This window comes from Artibeus jamaicensis, unplaced genomic scaffold (genome assembly GCF_021234435.1).
Source record: "Artibeus jamaicensis isolate MK-2021 breed Jamaican fruit bat unplaced genomic scaffold, CSHL_Jam_final contig_781, whole genome shotgun sequence".
In the NCBI taxonomy this organism is placed as follows: domain Eukaryota; kingdom Metazoa; phylum Chordata; class Mammalia; order Chiroptera; family Phyllostomidae; genus Artibeus; species Artibeus jamaicensis.
In genome coordinates, this window is record NW_026521968.1 from 6,344,575 (window position 1) to 6,364,075 (window position 19,501).

A 19,501-nucleotide genomic window follows, 5' to 3' on the forward strand; every position below is an offset into this window, starting at 1 on the left:
ATCAGCCCCAGAACAAAGAGGTCCGTATTTGGGGGAGACCTCCATTTCTGTGATGCATGGGGCTCTCACCCATTCATTCACAATTCACAAGGAAAGGCCCTTTCACAGTATGGAAGGCCACACCGGCCCACTTCCTTCTCAGTTCTGCCAAGAAGGAAGCAAGGGCCCCAGCTCACGTACCCCATGCTCACTACAGGTCTAGACAAAAACTGCTGGTAGACCCGAGGCCCAGGTTCAAGCACAACTGAACGCCAGGGCACCGGGGAGATGGCTCTGCCCATGCTGGGCTGCCCAGCTCTCTGCAGCTCGTCCTTGGTGGGCACCTGGCCTCCTGGCCACAGCTCAGCAGGCCCAGTGAGTGAGGCCTGCAGCCGGACTACCTCTGCGAAGGACAGGTCAGAGAAGCTGCACCTGATGCTACCAGCTCAGTGCTTCACATCTGCTTCCCCAGAGGCCTCCAGACAATGCTTCGGCCCTCTGACTATCCCAAGGGTAGCCACAGACTTCTCCACTGGAGGACCCTGGAGGGGACAGGAAAGGGACAGAACAGTTGCCCAGAGCTTGAGACGCTGGCACGGCTCTGGGTATGAAGGTGGTCAGCAGTTCCAGGGGAGAAAGAACTCATACAGGCTGTGAGCATTTATAATCTGTGCAGGGATTTGGCCACGATCTTAACTAGTGGCATTTAAAATACTCCAGGAGTCTGGCTGGCCCACACTCGTTCCGACCCTCAGTCGAATGGAGCTCGGCAGTATCCGTGTGGACATGCCACTCACTTCCTTGCTGATTCATCTGATAAATGTGCAGATCAGCCACATGCCAGAAAGCGTGCTAGACCCAAGGGGCACGAAGGAGCACAGGATGCAGCAGCTGGCTCGAAAAGCACACATACTAGCGCAGAATGCAGACACGATCTGGGGGGGGGCACATTCAGGGTGTGCACAGGGAAGAAGGGCTCAAAGCAAGTGAGGGATGTGATGGCGTTTTCCAGGAGGCCAAAGGCGAGGGCACTCCTGGCGGGAGGGACGGCAGGAGCAATGGTTGGGAAGTGGGACTGTAGAGTGTTTGTGAAAACACATGGCTTGTTGGAGCCCTGGACAGTGTGCGAAAATACTGAGCCCTGAGTATAAGCATGAGAAGCTTGGGGAGAGGATGAAAGAGGGTCCATGAGCAGGTACTAAAGGAATGAGGGGGTGCCGTAGAGAGACCACCCCGAAAGCCAGCCCTTATAGACCAAAGGGGCATGCTCAAAGACTTCTATTTAGAGGCAATGCAGACAGAGGCTAAGACCATATTCATTCATCAAAAAAGAACCAAGGAAATGCTGTGGCCAAAACAAAGACAAAAGGGACATGGTCCTGCTGCCCCCTGGGAGGCCAAAATGGACCATTTAAAAATGGGGCAAATGGACTTCATTCATTCATTCATTCATTCATTCAGCAAATATTTATCGAAAGCTACATGCCGGGCGCTCTGCCAGGTGTAGGAGAGTCGGCCCTGAACCGACAAACACCCCTGTGGCCAGAGTCTGAAGGCAGACGATCAGCAGGGCACAGAAGGCGTGCAGCACGCAGGAGGACGGTCAGCGTCATGGTGACAAATGAGGCGGGAGAGGAGGACGGGGCGCTGAGCATCAGAGAGGTACCTGGGATGCAGTGCTCCCGACAGGTAAGGACGAACACCACGCCACAGGCCTTCCAAACTTGGGTGGGACAGTACGGAGCCTGGAGGCCACTCAGGTGCGGGCTCGGGGCCCAGATCAGCGTCGGGAGCCCGGGGAGGAGGAAACCCACTGGAGGGGTGCTAGGCAGACGTGGGGTCACCAGCGTGTGAAGAAGGGGAAAGCCCTGAGCCATTCAGGATCCAAGAGAAGCCAGGGACCAAAGGGGAAACCCAGAGTGGGAGCAGGTCTGGGGGTGCAGTAGACCAGGCTGAGTTTGAGGGCCAGCCAGTGAGAGCTGTCCTCTCCCAGACAGCTGCCTAACCCGCTGCAGCTTTGGGGAAAGAGAGTTTGCCAAACAAGATCAGAAACTCCTGAAAGACAGTCTCTAAGCCACCTGCTTAATCTCTGATCACCTCCCCCAGCACCTAGGAAAGATGAGGAGGGTGTCCCTGCCACCTCCCTTAGTCCTCAGGGTCACCTCTGTCTTAGAGCTGAGGGGACAAGCACATGAAAACCTGACCTGTGGGAATGACAGAGGTGGGAGGGAACCCACGCCTGACCCACCCCATGTGCTTCCACAAACACCCTGCCTCCTTCCGGTGAGAAATCCAAACTTGCAAGCCAGCTCACATCAAGGTAGAGAGCAGGACAGACAGCCACCGACCAGCCGGACCCAGGAGTCACCAGACTCCCATCATGGGTGTCACAGCAAGCCCTTGATGGCTTTCAGGGACAAAGACACAACTGCTAGAGATTCTGAGCACTGGCACACCAAGAGCCTGCTCCCAAACAAGCCACTTTCTTCTACAGCCTACGCCCAAACAGCCAGCTGACTTCAGGAGGCGTAGACACAATGGCTGGCCCAGCGCGGCCACAGCTTTCAAACTCTTTTTGTTAATTGCGATTTCGTCCACCCTCAGATGCACAGTTTTCTACATTTTGCCATTTCTAGAACCAAAGTCAGCCAGGCAGCCAGGGTGGCTTGCTAATCACTGGCTGCAAATGAGCATCTAAACCTGCAGCGTGAAAGAGAGTGTCACAGAAAACAGAGGCACTGGCATCTCAGAGAGGCAGGTGGTGGGGGAGGGGGTGCAGATGCCGGCGGCACCTGATCTGGGGGCGTTCCTGATTTCATTCATTTTTTCCTTTTAACGTAGGCACAAACCTTAGACTCCAAAGAACCTCAGACGTGAGGGAACTCACTAGGTCACTCAGGCTACTGGCGCTTGAAGGGACTGTTTCCTCCCAGAGAGGAAAAGCCATCAGGGAGAGGAAAGTACCTAACGAGTGGCAGCGGTCAGAGCAGCTGAAACTCACAGTTCGGCATTCTTTCCACTGCACCAGGCCGCTCACCGCGTCTGCCCTCATTTCTGACTCCGCTCTTCCCTCCGCAAGGACCAGCTCTCCCAGCCTTCCAGATAAAGTGCCTTTTAATGAGGCCCACTGGCGTCTCCAATGAACGCCCCGTAAACCCAGTTCCATGCTGGCTGGAGTGTTTTTCAATTTCCTCAGGTCTGAGCTCTGCAAAGACGTAACTGAGGGTGTTAATCTCGGCCCTCGCTTTTTTGCTGGACTAAGTAATGAAAGCTAGTGCTGCGTGGGATAGTGTTACTGCCGAAAGGAGCCTGCGGATGAGAGCCAGCCCCTGATTTTGCAAGTGAAGAAAGGAGGGCCTGGCCCGGTCACTCAGGACAGCGTCCAAGATGGGGAGGCAGGCCCCTTGGTTCATTTCTAAATTCTCTTTCTTCTGTTCCATAGTACCTTGGATAAACGTCAACTGAAGGGCTTTCGGGGGTTTTTTGTTTTGTTTTTTGGTGGTTTCTTTTAGCTCTAGGGACCATTTCTTTCTGTTCTCTCAATGCCTGGAAATTCCAGGAAGGTTCTGATTTTAGTCACGACTCTGCACTCAGTTTAGGTGAACGTCATCCAGGCAGCCCTTCGAACAGGGCAGGGATACAACACCGTTGTATCCATGAGGGACAGGCAAGAGGACTCCCTGGGGAACACACCAAAGGAACACCTATGTCAAGGACCCTGGGTTCTTCCTCCTTCCAAGAATTGAATCTGAGCAAAACACCCAAGTGCAACCTTGGGTTTAGGTACAGAACGTTAGTCTAAACAGAGTCAGAAGCAAGTCAGAGGGAGTGGGAGGAAATGCGGGGCATTCCCTCCAATGGGCATTGAGGGCAGGGAGCAATTCAAGATGTCAGGCTAGGGAGCCACCTCCCCCTCCCTCCAGCTGGTCCCCTCCGGCCAGGGCTAACTGCCAGAAGCATCGTGTTCATGGCCCAGCCTTCAGTGCCCTCCCACCCCACTGGTAAACCACAGGAAGGTTCTGGAGGGGAGAAGATTGGATCAGAAGCTCTCGATCCCAGACCACGGGGGCCACAAGAGCCTAGGATACCCACAGACGAACTTGAATTTTTTCCTGATTTCTAGGAGATTAACTCCACTGCCAAGCCACTCGTGTCTCATTAATAAAATCATTGATGATGGCATATTTTCTCAGGAGATTTTCCACCATTCCCCAGGGCTGGCCTGCAGGTACGTGGTACTTGATTCTCCAGCCCCCTGAGCCCGAAGTGGTTTTCAAGGCCAAGGGTGCCTGCCCAACAGAGGCTGAGTATGCCCAGGGAAGTCGGGCAGTAGAGCCTGGTCCCTTCTCTTTTGCATCTGCTGCCCCTCTGAACACCCCACTCTCCAGTCTGCACCAGGATCCCCAGGGCCACACACTGGGGACAGAGAAGCCATTGCTCTCACTCTCCACCACAGCCCCATCCTCCAACAAGCGGCACCAAGCTTCCGAGTCATGCAACCACTTGAGAAGGACCCAGGGTCATTTCTGTACAGTTGTTCCCACAACTAGCCCACCGAGTTCTGGGGGCACCACTCCCACAAGGATCACAAATGTGCCCGCTTCTCCCACCCACACCGAAGCCTCTACCACCTCCCACCTGAAACTCCCGAGTCCTCCCCTCCCCCCTACGGAGCAGCCGGATGACCTTCTGAAGATGCAGACGGGATCCTCTCATGCTCAGCTCAGCACCCGCCCTCATTTTCCCTCTCCTCTTTTCAGCCCGCCCAGCCCCTGCCTGCCTCTCCGCTCCCGTTCCCCCAGCCTCCCTCCTCCCACTCGCTCCACCCACAGCCGCCTTCCCCAGGTCCTTCTTCAGGATGCAGTGGGACACAGGGCAGCCTGCCGCACAGCCTGTCCCCCAAGTGAAAATGAGCCCATTAGCTCCTCACATACACACCCAAGCTGGCTCCCCGCTGCCTGGACACCAGCACCCTGCCGCTGGTACCCAGGGCCCAGAGCGGGATGCTCTCAAGGCCGTGACTCCCAACACGGCTGGATGCTCCCCTGCGTGTGCTGGTCTCCCTGCAGCTCCCACCAGACCCCGAACCACAGACCTCCTACCAGTCGTTGGAATCAGACCCCCAAGCCCTACTCCCCCCTCACAGCTCTAGAACCCCGAGCCCAGCAGACCAGAGTGGGCAGGCAGAGCCCCCGGGGGTCCAACTGAGTGTCTAAGCTCTTTTACCTGCAAAGCATGTTTCCATTTCCTTCACAAACCAAAAGTCATGAAACCCACGCGGGATTACCCATCAGCCCTTTGGTTCTACATCACCCCCATCAACAGAACCTATTAAATTCCTGACATGCCCCACTGTTCTCTTTCAAATGGTCTTTGGTGTTCCCACCCCGCTCTTCACACATCCTCAGCCCGATTCTCCTTTGGGGTCAGGCTGCGGGGGTGAGGGGTGGGCGGGGGGAGATTTCTGGTCCTGCCTCTTGTTGGCTGGACAGCCCCTGGCAAGTTACTTAGCTTCCCTGGGCGGTGGGTTTCTCCTCTGTGAAACTAACACAACACCTACTTTAAAGGCGATGTGACAGAGAGCCCGGCACAAAGAGGGACAATGATACTGTGCAGTAGTGTTCTCAGGAACAGATATTTACTGGGCGCCCCGGCTGTGGAAGACAAAAAAGAACAGAAGGCCCGTGTGACGTGTAGGATAGACACGTATGTACACAACAGAAACAATGTAACTGCAAACACACAGCACACGTCAGGCACTGTGAAATGTTCGAATATACTAGCTCATTAGTCCTCACGACAACCCTGGGAAGCAACCCATTTTACAGATGAGGAAACTGAGGAAAAGTTAAGGCATTTGTCCAAGTGTCATAGTGGTGGCAGAGTCAGGGCTCAGACTGAGGCAGGCAGGCCCCAGGGGCTGGGAGCAGGGAAGCTCGGCCACCTGACCGTGGCCTTGGCTAACACAATGAGGGTGAGTGCTGAAAACACAGTCCTTTTAACCCCCCATGGCATCTACTATTATGTAGGGCACAAGCAGGTAGGTGCTCAGTAATTAAACTCTAATCTGTGGAACAGGACAGCTCTGCAGGGTTTCCACTGCATCGTCACTGCTGCCTGGTCACCAGCAGCTCTTCCTCACCGTCACACCGTCACTATCACCAAAGGCACCTCTGGCACAGACAGCATGGCTGAGTGTGGCCTGAGGGCGGCCCAAGCCCACCTTGGGCCCTGGGTGTGGCCAAGGATCCTGTGGAAGTCTCGGCAGACCACCCAGCAGGCTTCCCACCCACACGCTCCCCATGAGTTCAGGAAGTGGAATCAGAGAGAAGGTGGAGGGGGCAGAGCACCGGGAGAACACGTCTGTCCGACTGACGGTTCCGGCAACAGCCCTGTAATGGGAGTGAGGGAGGGGCTTCGTGTCCTCCACCACATTTCCACCCCGAACTCCCACCCCCCTCCCACACCCACCCTCGCCCAGGAAGGAAAGAGCAAGGACTGTGCCAGGCACGCCCAACTGGGGAAGAAAAGCATCTAGCAGTCAAAGGACATGAGTCAGCGGAGTGGGGCTGCTGGTTTTTAGAAGAAACAGGTGTGATTATGACATGGTGGTACAACTGAGGGGCTTGGGCTGACACAGACCTGCCTTTCCTGGGCGCTGGGCACTGTGGCAAGGGACGAGCCAAACACTTAATAACAGACCTCAGCACTCACTGGTTCAAGTGACAAAGTCACTGTACTCAGGATCCCTGAAGAAAAGCTTCAAAAAATACAGAAGACTTGCAGTCACTGGGAAGAAGACAGTGACCGCAACACACACAGAGACAGGACAACGCGAGCAACCCCTGGCTTTCCACGGGCAGTTGTGCCATTCACGGAGCTTCCCCGGAGCCTCAAAGTGTGTCATCGGCCACAAGAATCGAAACAGGATGAACTCGGTGCAAGAATAGAGAGAGAATATAATCAAACAGAAAGTCTAAAGTGAGACCTACTTCTTTCATAAAGTGAGCGGGAAATTGGGGAGAAAAGGACGGAATGAGTGACAACCAGTGCTAAGGCGGCTGGCTGACCACTCAGGGCGCGTAACGTTTCTGCCTGCTTCCGTGCCTGCTGCCCGGACGGTCCTGACAGACTGGGAAGCAAAACTGCAAAAATCACTAGAAGAAAATGTAAGTAAATATTTCTATAATCTTGGAGTTGAGAAGGCCTTTCTATAGGACAGCACCAAAGGAAAAAATCCTAGAACATATATTTAGACACATGACAATTTTAAACTTTCTACATCAAAAAACACCACAAATTTTAAAATCGAAATAAAAATAAAATTCATACCCACTTGAGAGAACTAATTGTAAGGTAAAAGATGGACCAAAAGTTACAATCTTTAATATATAAACAGTGCATTAAGGAAAAAAATGAATTCTTACTAGAAAAATGTATAAATACTCCAATATGTAATACGCAAAACATAAACTTACAAAAATGTTCATTCTTCCTTGTTCGTTTTCAAAGACACACAAATTAAAACAACCAAATACCACTTTTGTCGTCCAAGTTGGCCGATATTTTTTAGAGCAACTAGTGCCCAATACATTTAAAGAAACAGGGACGCGCATTTTGGGGAAAACAATAATGAAACAACTAGCAGAAGCCTTAACTGTGTGCTTACTCTTTGACCCGGCAGTCCCAGGCCTAGGAACGTATCCTAGGGGAGCACTAGGGGTGCCATGTTGAAGGATCCTCAACACAGCAAAGCTTAGCATGCAACAGATCTGAAAACAGCCAGCATGTGCAAATCTACATGCCTGATTAATTGCATCGTGGTCCATCCAGAGACACAATGCTACAGTCACACAACACCACAGGTTAGACGACTATTCCATAAGACGGAAAGATGACAAAAAGATACTAAATAAAGAGCAGAGTGACTGCATTCGTAACAGAAACACACACATGTGCAAAAAGGTCTACAAGGCAATACTCTAGGGGTTAACACCATCACTCCGGCAGGTACAATGAACTGTTACCTGCATCTTCCCCCCCCCCACTCTATTACTTTCTAATTTTCCTACAACTAACAGGCATTGATTCAGTAACAAGAGAAATAAAACAATAAGAAAGTTTAATCAGAACAAAAGCACCAGCGCAGGAAGCTTGGAGCTATGCCTACAACCTGCCCACACCTGGGTAAGCCACACTCCACAAGACCCACGCCCCTGCTGAGGTCATCTGGCCAGGGGGATCACTGGGAAATTAGAGTACTGCTGAGCCCCAAAACTTCCCACCCGATTCACCGTTAGCTAGTTATGAGTCAAACTTGATGGGGCGTCCGGGTGTGTGGGGGGGGACTGCTGCTAAAAAAAAGGTGTAATTCTGAAACTAACTCCGTAGACCCCCAAACTGCACGCAACTGAGAAAGATAATGTACCCGGGCACCAACCAGGTCATAGTCGAGCTTTCCCACATCAAGAGGGAGGGTCACTGACTAATTGAGAGGGGGTGTGGCTGAGATACTGAGAGCCACAGAATGGTGACAGGAGGACCGGCTTAAGGAAGTGAGCGCTATCAAGGGTCGCAGGGTGAGGAAAAGACCAGGCCTGTGAAGGGGGCGGAGTCCTGTGGCAGTGGAAGGGCAGCTGTTCTGTGTCTAGCGACAAACGGGTTATTGACCAGAGTTGCCAACCTGGGCTGGGCCCTGGGGCAGCTGCCCAGGTGCAGGGGGCTGCAGACCACGTTCCTCAGGGGCGTGGGCAGAGGGTGGGAAGGGGGCGGAGCCTCCGAGGCACTGGTGAGCAAGCAAGCACAAAGGATCCCAGCGCCAGAACAGTAATGATCGTAGGTACGCATAGAAATGCCAGGAGCTCCCAGAGAGAAGAGCAGTGCCTGAACTGAGCTGGGAAAAACATGGAGGAAGCAGGGGGAGGAAATCAAAAGTGGGATGAGTGAGGTGCCATTACCAGGAGGCAATGTAGGAGGAGAAATTAACCCCCCCCCACCCCCCACCCCCCACACACACCTGCATAGCCAGAGGAGGAACAGCCCAGGAAGTTCAAGGGGAAAGAAGTGAAGGAAGGCCACAGGGAACTAGAACCCAAATATAAATGGCCTCTAGGAAAACAAGGAGAAAACCATCCCTCAAGAGGAGACAAGAGTTTTATCACCAGCAGGGCCATTAACAAGCTGGCTGTGGGGACCCAGTTCTTGAAGGACCAGCTCATCCCTAAGGGGAATTTTAATTGTGACATTCAACTACCTGTCCAAGGTGTCCACCTGGACCCTTGCACACTAATTTTCCCTTGTCCTTCGTGGCCCTGTATTGAAACAGGGTTGACCTCCTTCCTAGTCCCGCCACACACCACACAGGGTGGCATACAGCCTGGTAGTTTAATCCTCAAGGTCCTTAGTTGTCTCTTGTCCTGAGGCTCACAACAGGTATCCGGGGAGACCCAAAGATGTCCTCACTTAACATAGGTAGGTACTTGGAAACGTCCAGTTTAAGCATAATGATGTATAACAAAACCAATTTTACCATAGGCTAATTGATTAAACAGAAGAGGCAAGTTCCTGCAGCATTATTCCTGGTCGCAAACACATCATTCAACTTCTAAATAAAGACTCAAAACACAACTAATATTAAGCATTGAAATAAATGTGAGCTCTATACACATTCAAGAAATGTTAATAAAAGCAAGTCAGATAATTATTTTTCCAAGCTGTTTATCCCTGTTCAGGGTCACAGGTGCCCAGTGCCCATCCCAGCAGCTCCAGGCACAAAGTGGGACCCACGCTGGACAGAACACCCTTCCGCTGCAGGGACACTCACACACATAGCCTCATACTCTTCCCGGGACAACTGAGACCTGCCAATTCACCACACACACACACACACAGCTCTGGGACGTGGCAGGTGACTGGAGCCCCCGGGAGAAAACCAGGCAGGACGGGGAGAACACGTCCACTCTACTCACAGCGGCGGGGGCACCGATGTGTTTTTTCTCATCAGTGCTTTAACGATGTTGAACAAAACAATGTTCATTAGTTCAGGACCTGCTGTACTTGAACTGCTGAGGCTGAACCAAACCTTTGATCACTCATCACCAAGGACTAATCGACTCTTGGAAAAACCTGAGTATTTTTAAGCAAAAAGCATATGAAAAGGAAAGCTTGTGCTGAGCCAAAAAGCCCCCTGAGCAGCAAGCAGCTGGTAGTAAACAACACTGGGAGGATGTAAGCTGTAAGCGCTGTGAACTGCAGCAGCAGCGGAAGCTGCCGTGCCCTGAGCGGGGGTGGTGGGCAGGGCTTGGGGCATCTCCACTGGGCCCCCACCGACGCTGCCGGCCAACGCCCTGCCCGCAGCCTCCTGGGGGCTTGTGGGCGCACAGAATCTAAATCCTGTGTGGCACTGACGTCATCGCCAAAGGCATCAGGTGTGGGCAGGCCCATGCCCCACCATAGGGACTTAGGGAAAACCCCCCCAAAAGTCTGGTGGGGTGGCAAGTGTTCCAGCCTCTCCCCAAGAGGGAAAATATAAAACCATCAGCTCCTGCCTACTTGGTCATTTATGCAGCACCGCGCCCCGCCCCCAAATCCGTAGCACAGGTGGGTGAGAAGTCAGGCAGGCCAAGTCCTGAGGACTCTCCCTAACAGCAATTTATACCGCACTTCGGCATGCAAGGCCCTCCTCCAAGCACACCTAAGAACTAACTTACCAGTTTAAACAAGCAACAGACCTGAACAGACATTTCTCCAAAGACAATATACAAATGGCCAATAAGCACATGAAAAGAGGCTTAACACCACTTGCCATCAGGGAAATGCACACCAAAGCCACGGTAAGATACCAATGCACACCTACTTGAATGTCTAGAATGAAAGAGGCAAACATTCACAAGTGCTAGGGAGGAGGTGGAGAAAGTGGACCCCCACGCTTTCCTGGTGGGAATGTAAAATGATGCTGCCACTTTGGGGAACGGTCCAGTCCGGCAGTTCCTGAAGAAGTGAAACACAGAGAGGACAGTGAACACCCTGCTCCTGGTCTGGCCTGCAGCGAGGGTGAGCGAGGACAGGGAGGATGGGGACGTGGAGCTGCAAACTAGCGGGAGCTCCAGAAGGAATCTGGTGTTTATCAGGTACCTGCCACTGTGCGCCAGAGTCCTGACAAGCCATTCCAAGTTCAGGACAATCAAAACTAACGCCTGCTGTTGAATGAACCCCTTTGCCAGTGGCCCTGTGAGGGCTGTTAACACCCCACCCCCCACTGCCAATGCCACCAAGGTGTTCACTCTCTGCTGCCCCCAGAGAAATGCAGCTCAGTAAACCAGCTCAGGCCTCCGACAGCCTACTGGAAGCCCGGCCTGACCAGGCAGCTGTTTTGATCTAAACCTGATTCACAAATTCTGTTCACTAAAACCCGAAGACAAATTAGAAAGTTCGCTTGATTTTACTTTATTTTTGAAATCAACTCACAGAGCTGTCTAGTAAAGAACAGTTAAGTAATCAAAAAAAGTTTAAAATTGTGCACGCATCACTGGTTCATGAGAAAATGTCAAAGATGGTAATACTCTGATCTGAAAAGGAGATAAACTCAGGAGGGTACATTAAACTATTATTGATACATTCGCTTCTTTAAAGCTGGAAAGTAAGATAAATTCTGTTTGGGCTACAAATAAAATATTGACATTAAAAAAGAATTAATCCTCACACCCCTTGGAGGTAGGCACTGGCATCAACCCTCTTCTACAGGAGAGGAAACTGAGGCACAGGGAATAACCTGCCAGGGGTCACCTGACCAGCGGGAAGGAAGCTGGCAGTGCGGCCCACACTCCCCAGCACTGCTGGAAACCGCCTGCAGCCTGTGACAGAGCACCTGCCTCTCTCACTTGCAACATGGAGGGGACAAAGGAGGGCAGATTCTATGCCTCTCGGTCCTTTCTAGAGCGTGTCCTGTGCAAGATGACTCCTTCCCCCTGTTTTGACCCCCCAAAGGTTTGGGGGTCAGGGTGAGAGGGCACAAGCTTTTCCCACTGGCACGGACCAAAGGCCAATGGCCCTGTCTTGGGGCTCTGCTGTCTTCATGCCTCAGAAACACTCAGAGCCGGCCCTTGGCCTCACCAGCTCTTCTGCATCTGCTCCACCAGCACACTCAGCCCTCCCTGGGAAAGCAGGGAGCCTCTGCCATTTTCCCTCCCGTCAGCAGCCTGGCCTCTCTCCCTAGCTCCGGATGACAATCTGTTTTATGTCCTCACGGCCTCCTTGCCCTGTCTCTCCGCTTTCTCTCTATCCATGCGCTATTTCCTTAGACACTGCATTTTTTCCTATAACATCATGTCTGATCCAGACTTTCCTTAAAGCACCCTTTCAGGCCTCACAAATTCCCCGGTGTCGCTCCTGGCCCGGCAGGACCTGCACCACGGCCCCTCCTCCACCCAATGGGGCCCATCTCTGCCTGACCCCCACACCCATTCAGGGAGTCACAATACACATTTTCATATCAAAAACCACCCCTTGTCCGTCAACCACAAATCCTTCCTGAAAGTGGACAAAATATAGTCAGTCAATGACAAAGAAAATAAATAGGATGTGCTTGATGCTTAAAAATATTGATATCCCATACTTGGACTTCAATATACCATAATAGTCTCCAAACTTCTACTTCTGGTCGACCAAAATAATGCATTTCTCATCACCTCTTCTGGGGAGAACAAGGGGTATCTTTCCGCTAGCTCTGTGAAAGAGCAGTCCCCAAGCAATACAAACAGGGCTCTGTACTGAGAGGCAACTGGAAGCTGACCTTCTGGGACCTCCTAAAGCGACAATGAGGACGTGATGGATGTCAGTGTTCTCTGGCCCCCGGTTGTCAAGCTGAGGCAAGCCCCATCTTCCTCAGCTCCACAGAAAGGCCTGGGACTTCAGCTTTGGAAACAAAACTGGGCTAAATCGGTGGGATGTGGAAGAAAAAGGGGATAGGAGGGGAGGGGCCTCAGGAGGAAGCCCCCACCATCACAGCGCTTCTTTCAAATGGTTCATGGAACCAAACAGCTAGCAGAGACTCCAGGAATCACCCGGCTTGACCTTCTGGAGCCAAAGATGGGGCAGCCAAGGCCCAGTGAAGTGAGGACTTGCAAAGGCCACCCAGGGAGTTGGTGGGAGGGGTGGGTCAAAACCGGAGGGTGTTTCCTGACCCCGTGAAGGCTCTGCCCATGATACTACACTGCCTCTCCCTGCCACGAAGCACCTGTGCCGTCATCCTGGGTTCGGGCCTCTGCTGAGCCACTTGCCTGTGTGCACAGGGATCTGAAAATCTCACAGGCCTCTCCTCCAAGAACAACAGAGCCCTCGCCAGCACCGGTTAACCAAGTAAGTTGATGAGGCCCACAGGCAGCTTTCCAGGCTTCTAAGAAGCTTCTGCAATCTGCCCCCTGGAGAAACAAATGCAAAGACGTTGAAGAAAGGGCCACCCAGCCTGTCTCTGGAGCGTCCACCCTATCAGCTCATGTTTGTTTTGTTTATGAGAGGAAAACTCTCTGACTGTTCACAGAGCGGGAGATGTGACTTCCCTTCCTCTAAGGCCTAGCAGGCAGGCAGGACGCCACTCTTTAGCCTCGCGGGATCTCCTCCACCACACATGGGCCATCGAGAGCAGCAGGTCCATCCAGGGCTGCCCCGGAGGCCCCAGGGACCTCACCACAGCCTGTCTGTTATCTCCAGGGGCTGAGGCCTCAGAAAATGTCAGCACCAGGTATCACGAGCCCTGGGGGGAGGATGAGTCAGTGCAAAGAGCTCGCTCCTGCCTGCCTTCTCTTCTTCCGAGGCCTTCCAGTGCGCCGGCAAAGCTGGTGTTTAAATGAGCTCTGGCACACTGGAGCGGGAGCCTTCCAGCGTTTATCAAATCTTTCTCCACATCTCAGCCAGGATCTGTCCAGCTCCAGGCACGTCTGCGGACAAGGACTCCGTTTCAGCGCACAGATGGGGCTCTTTCCCTGACTTGAGCACCGAGAAGGAAACTTTCAGGGTCAGCAGGATGCCTGCACACCCAGCCCGACCCCAGGGACACGTGCTAAGCTGACACCAACAGAGGGGATCTTCGCGGCACTCGCAGAACTGTCTCCATCTCCTCCTCTCCCACCCAAAGCCCGAAAGGTTTTCTCAAAGGCCTTGTACTTCCAGAATCAGTGCCAACACACCTCTGGTCCACCCGAAAGAGCACAGGTTCACCCATTCTTCATCCCCCTGCTTTCACTGGATCCTGCCGTGTGTCACAGTCCCCACCACCCTCAGGAAGGCTGTGCTGGAGGAAGGCAGGGAGGACTGGAGGGCAGAACCTTCCGACGCAGTCCGGGCTGGGACGCCACACTTCCCCCAAGGCGGACGCCCTGAGCCCTGTGCACAAGCCCCCGCCAAAGGGGTTTAGAAACACAGAAGCTGTCCTCAGGTGCTCCACTCTGAGGAGGGAGATGGACACAGATGCAGGTGTGGTAACTGTCCATCTCTTCCTCGATTCTGCTCTGTTTTCCCTGTAAGTCCATTTGTTTCCCCTTTATTTATCTTTAAACTGGCAGAATCTGTAAAGTTCAGTATCTGTTAATGGACAGAGTAGCCCACCCTTGGCCCCTTCTCAGCCCACTTTGCAGGGGTACAGTCCCCAGCTCAGCTCCATGGCAGCAGGACAGGTTGGGAGCCACTGCCTGATTCCTGGGACTCTGACCAACTACATGCCCGACCGGCACGGCTGTTCTTCTCCAGGGGAATGAGCAGCACCTCACGGAACACGCCAGGTCTCTCAGAATGTGCTCTTCCCCCTCCCCACCCCAGCACTGCACCCCAACCACCTCCCCACACATGCCCTGCTTTTAGCCTCATTCTTCTCTGGGATCTGAGGAGTTTGCCTAATGTAGTAGGTTGAACAGCCCCCAGAACACACGTCCACGTCCCAATTCCCATGGCCTATGAATGTTTGCAGGTGTGATTACATTAAGGCTCTTGATATGAGATCACCTGGATTTAGGGTGGGCCCTAAACCCAGTGAAGGGCATTCTTCTAAGAAAACCAAAAGGAGAAAACACAGCGGCACACAGGAGAGAGACCGGGCGAAGGTGGAGGCGGAGACCGGGACCAGGCATCTCCAAGGGTTGCCAACACCCCACAGACACTCAGAGGCGGGCAGGGACCAAATTCTCCCTACGAGCCTCCAGAAAAAACAAACCCTGCCAACCCGTGGATTTCAGACCTGTGGCCTCCTGACTGTAGGAAAGCAAACTTCTGCGGTTCTGAGCCCCCCGGACTGGGTGGGTCTTCCAGCAGCCCTGGGAAACGAACACATCGAGGTCCAGAAAGATGGAGGAGGTGGGAGGAAGGAAAAGGAGTTCTGCTCTTCCCACCCCCAGGGGCAGCAGCTAATGGGGTTTTGAGTTTTCCCAGTGAAATAGAAGCTGGCAGTCTGAGTCCGCCGGCATGCGGTGGGGAAGCATCACTCCGCCTTCATTCAAGCATCTGCATGAAGCAAAACCAGGTCAGAGGGCACAAAGGACAGAGGGAAAAATAACAATGACAGACTAGGAGACAATAATGACACCACATATAACAGAGCATTGTAACTAGAACATATAAAGAACTCCAACAAATAAGAAAAAGACAACCCAGCAGAACACACACACACAGGAATATTCATGTGACAGAAAGGAAACCTGTATTACCAATACACGTATGAAACAATGCTCAACCTCACTAATAAGTAATCAGGCAGTTGCATATTAAAACAATGCAGATGCAAATTTAAACAACATGCCCATTGGACTGGCAAAAATATACATGTCTGATAATATCATGTGTTAGCTAAAGTAGGGAAAATGAAAGCTTCTATACAGAGCTGGTGGGAATTGGAGCAATCACACGGTCTGGCAGTGGTGGAAACAGCCAACCGATTCTGGTTCTTGGTGTCTACCCTTGAGAAATCTCACATATAACCCCAGGAAGGTCAGACAAAGCTGCCGATTGCAGCAATGTTTACAAGAAGAAACTGGGGCGACAGGCTGAATGGCCACTAGCAGGAAACGGACAGATGAGTTGCAGCTTGTTTATACAATGTCATATCATATGACCCTGAAAATGAATGAAGTAGAGCCTGATGAAGCAACATGGACCCATCTCAAAAACACAGCAATTGCAAAATGATACATCTGGTGTGACAGCCTTGCAGATAAACTCATTAACTCATACACGACACTCTGGACTATGCATAGAGACACATATGTAGCAAAAGTTGAAAATATGGGAAGATAAATCAACTATACTATTCGTCTCTGGGAAAAAGAGAGTTTAGTGGGACAGAACAGAATGAAAGGTATATCAAAGGTACTGTATCAACAATGTTCTCGTACTTTTTAAAAAAGTTTAAAAATGGAAGAAAAAACAAGCAGGCGCATAATTATCATATGCAGAAGAATATCATAACTTCTTGGACACTGGTCAGATAAAGTGTCCTGAGAGCACAGAGGACAGACTTCTATCTCTTTCTACCTGAAGGTGGTGGCTCTAGAGCTTTGAAAGAAATAGGAGGGGGTGGGGCAGTGAGGGTACCGGAGCCTGTGAAATCTCTGCGGCTGCTCAGAGACCCCTTCCTGGGTGGCTTGCTCTGGGCCATTTGTGGCCCAGGTGCCAGGGCCCAGGAGCCCAGGGGCGAGGGAGGAGAGGAAGCTGGCTCCTCCTATCCCAGCAGCACAGGTGTGGGTAAGAACACAGTGCACAACCAAAAGCACATCATGGAACATCTAGAAGGTGTTGTCAACAAACCAGAGGTGGAGATGTCCTGACAAGAACTGCAGCTCCATTATTTCAAAATGTATGATTATGGTGGCAATAATTTGCTTGACAGCGTGGCACTATCCACAGCCATCACTCATGTCCACAAGGAGGAAGCTATGAACAGGCACCACCGACAAGTGAAGAGGAGCTAATGAACTTAACAAGCGGTGTTTTAAGAGACAAGAACAATGATGGATATATCGACGATGCTCAATTTGCAAAATCGCTGCAGTAGACACTTTGACCATCTCCTAGTTAGTATGCAAATGTGACCCATTATAATATGATGGAACATTTTCAGTAATGCAGGATAACTCATTTCCAATTCCTGCTGAACTATGTTGGTAAAAACTTGTAGCCCTTCTTACACTGGGGTAAGAATGAGAAATCAAGAGAAATAAAAGAGAAGAGAAATGGGATATATTACAGTCCCCACATATTGTTAAAGCTCTTGTCAAACACGGGCTTGGTTACAGAATCTTTTTAAGAACATTGAATAATTGGAGCCGAGTACTCAGGAACATGATGCAAGTCTCTTGGTTTTAGATCTTGCTACCTGAAAAGTAAGATGAGCTTTGCCAAGTGGACACACTTTTCAGTAACAGCAAAGAAATAGAATGAATGCCAAACATTGACCCTTGTGGGTCCTGTCTCTTCAGGTAAATGTGCTCAGTGTTCTGTCAAGTTCTCCTGGCCTAAATGGTTATGCGCTTTGGGCAGGTGAGCATTGATTAAGTTATTTCAAAGCCACAGCATTAAAACGAAGGTCAGATATTGAGTTCAGCTAACCACAAAGTCTGTATCTTCCGGCACTTTGAATATGACCCACCACTGACCTATGTGATTAACCTTTTTCAGTTTTTCCGTATTTTATAAAATTACTGCCATATCCTTATACTTTATTTCTTTTATGTCTTCTCAACCTGGGAGAGACCTTGAACTTAAAAGTGTTCTCTACTCTAATCAAGAACAAATGTTTTAGCTTTCTTAATATTTCTATTTAACTCTTATTTCTGGGGTCTCATTTTTTTCAGTTTAAGAACTTGGGGGTGTGAGGATTTATCCCTTCTGCTTGATACAGAGGCAGTAAAACTACTAGCTGCTATCGCCTGAGTGAGAAGTGAAAAAAGGGCATTCACCAAGCACAGTGATTAGCCTGATGCAAGTTACATTTAGAAGGAGTGTTGTTTAAAGGATTTCTCCTAGCCTAAATACATGAATTCTTTCAGATCGGGAAAGATTAGAAAAGAAGCCTAAAAATTCCTAGCAGTGTGAATCTCGATAGTAGTTAAAGATGAAAAGCAGCAGCAAATATAATTTGGTTTATTGGATGAGAGGAACACCCCATGACAGAAAACCTAAAATGATGATTGAATGGAGGGGAAAACAGCATACATTTTTCTGTAAGAACTATAGAGACTTATTTTCTTTATTAAAGTATTCTCATAAGAAAACACATGTATTTGTAAAAATGGATTCCTGTATCAAGTATTTGTGCAATTGGAACTGAATTGTAAACTATTCTTGTAAAATCTAGTTAGTTTGAAAGATTTATATAATGAATTCTAGATATCTGGCCAATAAACCTGATAGAACAACAAAAAAAGATAAATAGGTGGGATTGGGAAATAATTTAGATAACTCTTAGAATTGTTGAGAGAACTGAAGGAAAAACTTAAGGTGGACTTTCAGGAACAAAATCCCAAAACCACCCCCAAAACAGGTCTGAGAAAAACTTCCACAGTACCTATTCCTGCTGGCTTGGGTATTCTGGGCCAGACTCATTTGCTATGTTTACTGAATAATGTCTTAAGTTTTCAAATCTTTTTAAAAAATATTTTATTTATTTATTTTTCAAGAGAGGGGAAGGGAAGGAGAAAGAGTAGGAGAGAAATATCAATGTATGGTTGCCTCTCATGCATCCCCTCCTGGTAACTGGCCTGCAACCCAGGCATGTGCCCTGACTGGGAATCGAACCGCGATACTCTGGTTTGCAGGCCCACGCTCAATCCACTGAGCTACGCCAGCCAGGGCCTCAAATCTTAATATGTAAGTAAAGGACTTGAACACTTTATCTTTCAAGGCAAAACTACAGAGGTAGTGGCTGCATAGCTGCCAGATTGTCTGGTCAACATCCAGGGGCTGGAGAGCTGGAAACCCTTTTCAGACTCCCTTGCAGCTAGGCTCTTTGTGTGGTTTGCACTTCATGTGAATCAGCAGGGGCTGTGGCAGGGTGTGGCACTGTTTCATAGGTTGGGCTGTGTGGGAGGCGGTGGTCTAGACCTGGCAGAGATGGCTCTAATACCTGGTTCTTTAACTTCCTGACTATAGCAAAGGCAGCAGCTCCCTTGGTAGCTTGTTTTGGGGGTGGTTTGGGATTTTGTTCCTGAAAGTCCACCTTAAGTTTTTCCTTCAGTCCTCCCAACAATTCTAAGAGTTATCTAAATTATTAACAAATAAATTCCTTTCTGCTTGAGTTAGTGGATGCTGTTATTTGCAGCTAAGAACACTGACCAGGGCAAGCTCACCAAATATTTATTATCAAGCCCACAGTCTTTGATTAAATCTTTTTTCTTATGAGCCCACAGCCTCTTGAGCTAAGATTTCTTAACACTATGATCAAACCATGTTTGACAAATTAACCAATGTATGAATGAGTTTCAAGCATTTATGACACACAGCAGAAAGAAAACTTAGAAAACACCCAGAAGATAAAATTAGG

At 50.4% G+C, this 19,501-nt stretch overlaps 1 protein-coding gene and 1 pseudogene across 5 annotated transcripts in view; one reads left to right on the forward strand and one right to left on the reverse strand.

The window, feature by feature from the left end:
• Positions 1–19,501, reverse strand: part of NTN1 (netrin 1) — a 192,747-nt gene that overhangs the window by 89,592 nt on the left and 83,654 nt on the right. The window lies entirely within an intron of this gene.
• Positions 15,430–17,014, forward strand: LOC119063592 (multiple coagulation factor deficiency protein 2 homolog; annotated as a pseudogene).